The following is a 2,500-nucleotide window of genomic DNA, read 5'->3' on the forward strand; positions in this document are numbered from 1 at the left end:
GAAATGAAAATCATAATTGAGGATGCTGAAGACGCAACTAATTGGAAGACCGAAATCAAGTAAGTAGGTCTTGGAAGAAGAAGAAGTAAGCTACGAGCTAAACTTATCTCAATATTAAGACGCAAATATATTGAAGAATTCTTCATATATATATATATATATATATATATATATATATATATATATATATATATATATATATATATATATATATATATATATATATATATATATATATATATATTGTGTGTGTGTGTGTGTGTGTGTGTGTGTGTGTGTGTCTGTATATGTATCACATTTATTCATTGGCTTTTTTTAATCAGTATATCATCCTGACAGTTCTTCGCTGTCGTGCCGTGTCAGATGTGTGACTGGGAGTTATGCGACTCCAACCTAAAAATAATCAGAATAAATGAAGTCAAATTAAAGAAAATAGAAACGAAATAAAATAAAACGAAAGAAAATAGAAACAGACATATCTGTTGGTAAGACTCATATCCGAGACGAGACACTAGCATCTCTTGGCGCCACTTGTGCTGATGTGGAGCCCTTGGACGGGCGCATTAAAGTTGATCGAAGTGGAGTATTGTGGCTCTGTGGCCCACCAGACCACACTCCGAAGTAGGGCGTGGTGTCCTCAAGGCCTGGAGACATTAACTCCACATTGGCTATTAATAGTGTGTGTGTATCATGCGATGAATGTGAATTATGTACTAAACGTTGAATGAAAAGTTATTAAGACGACATACAAAAGCGATTAAATAGGTTAAAAAAAGTCAGTAGTCTTCATCATTATGCAAAAATAAATTCTTGTTTTCAAAGATACTAATAATACGCACTGCAAAGTAAAAAGATTGTTCACTCTCCACATATGTCATAGTAACTATAAATATCCATAGAAAACGGACTATGACTATAAAAGGTAAACGTCAATACATTTTAGTTGGGCAGCAGTCGAGGGCGTGGCCGAGGCGGTATCACACGCTAATGCCTCTTGGCTCGCCTCTCTGTAGTGGTTCTTGACTCTCCAGATACGAATGTTCAAGAGTCACCTTTGCCAATTAGCAAGTTAGTGAAGAGACAAATACTCAGGTCAAGGGTATTAATTTTTGTGTATGTATATTTGGCTAATGTTAGCTTTCTTTTTTATTTGTGTTTTAATTACTTGTTAACTGTCACGTTTCACGATCGGTTACCAAGTTAGTGACCAAATGAAAACCAATGATTTTTTTTTTATTATTATTATTTTTTTTTTTTCCAAGTTAGAGACATGTTAGTTTTCCTTTTCTTTCTGTAGTATATCTTAACTAGTTATTCACGGCTGTGATTTATGATTAAGTTAGTCACAAAACTTATACTGAGACTAATGATATTTATTTTGTTATTGTATGTTAGGCTCTTTTTCCCTGTTCATATATTTATGTTTTAATTGCTTGTTTATTCTTATATAGAAGTAATATGTCTTTTTAGAATTGCGAAAACTTGCGCAGAACTAAGTTTGTATCGCCTCACCTGTTGATGGTAAATACAATCTTGTCAAACATTATGAAATGTAGCTAATCGTTTAAATACATAAGGTATTGGTTAATTTTGCTTATAGTTTATTGCTTGATAATATATATCAAGAATTTTTATCCTGCATTACATACACGCTTTTCGGAATATTTGTTATTCATTACAGAAATAAACTGAAAGAAGTTTAACATTTTCTCTGACGTCACTGTGGGTGGCTTGTTATTAGCTCCAAAGAACGTGGAGCGGAGGTAGCCTGTCACTGTTGTTGATGACGATAAGTACTGAAGACATGGTCTGGCAGCATCCCTGCATGGCGGCTAAGGGTGGATGAGTCACGCCCTCGTTTGCAACATGCAGGGCGCAGACCCGCCAGTCAGCTCAGGTAGGGCGCCCATCCCACCTGCCCCTACTTCACCCTCCCTCCCCGCCCACCTGCCCCGCACGTAAGGCGTTAGTGTGTATATATAGACCCTGTAATCATTGATGTTACTTCTGAGGACGCACTCTTCCTCCTACCAGTCTCTCTCAGGAGCTCCCGTTGGCCACTGGTCCAGGTAACCTCTCGCCTCACTGGTCTCTGCTTTGTACCTGCGAGACATCCCTCACTTAGCAAGAAGTGGAATGCAGTTTATTTATTTATTTATTTTATTTATTTATTTTCATTTATTTATTTATTTATTTATTTATTTATTTTATTTATTTATTTTTCTTTTTTTTTTTTTTTTTCTTTTGGGTGAGTACGACGGAAAACATGAAGTCAAGACATCTCGGCAAAGTCGGATTAGGGATCGTATTGTGTACGGAAAGCAACAATAAAAACCATGAAGCAAGTTTTCCAGCATTTCAATGACAGTGAAGATAACTCGATATTCCTGTAATTAAATTACTGAGGATCGCTATCGTCGTGACGTTCTCTCCTCCAGACAGTGTAAAGGACTCCTGGAATTAACACAAATTAAAATCTCAAATACATACAAAGTATTTG

At 35.9% G+C, this 2,500-nt stretch overlaps 1 protein-coding gene across 1 annotated transcript in view; it reads left to right on the plus strand.

The window, feature by feature from the left end:
* Positions 1–1,993: 1,993 nt before the first annotated feature.
* Positions 1,994–2,500, plus strand: part of LOC135089934 (actin-3, muscle-specific-like) — a 2,663-nt gene continuing 2,156 nt past the window's right edge. The window contains exon 1 of the mRNA XM_063986124.1: positions 1,994–2,069. The gene's annotated coding sequence lies outside the window, so the exon portion shown is untranslated. The remainder of the gene's footprint in view (positions 2,070–2,500) is intronic.

The sequence above is a fragment of the Scylla paramamosain genome, chromosome 34 (genome assembly GCF_035594125.1).
Source record: "Scylla paramamosain isolate STU-SP2022 chromosome 34, ASM3559412v1, whole genome shotgun sequence".
NCBI lineage: Eukaryota > Metazoa > Arthropoda > Malacostraca > Decapoda > Portunidae > Scylla > Scylla paramamosain.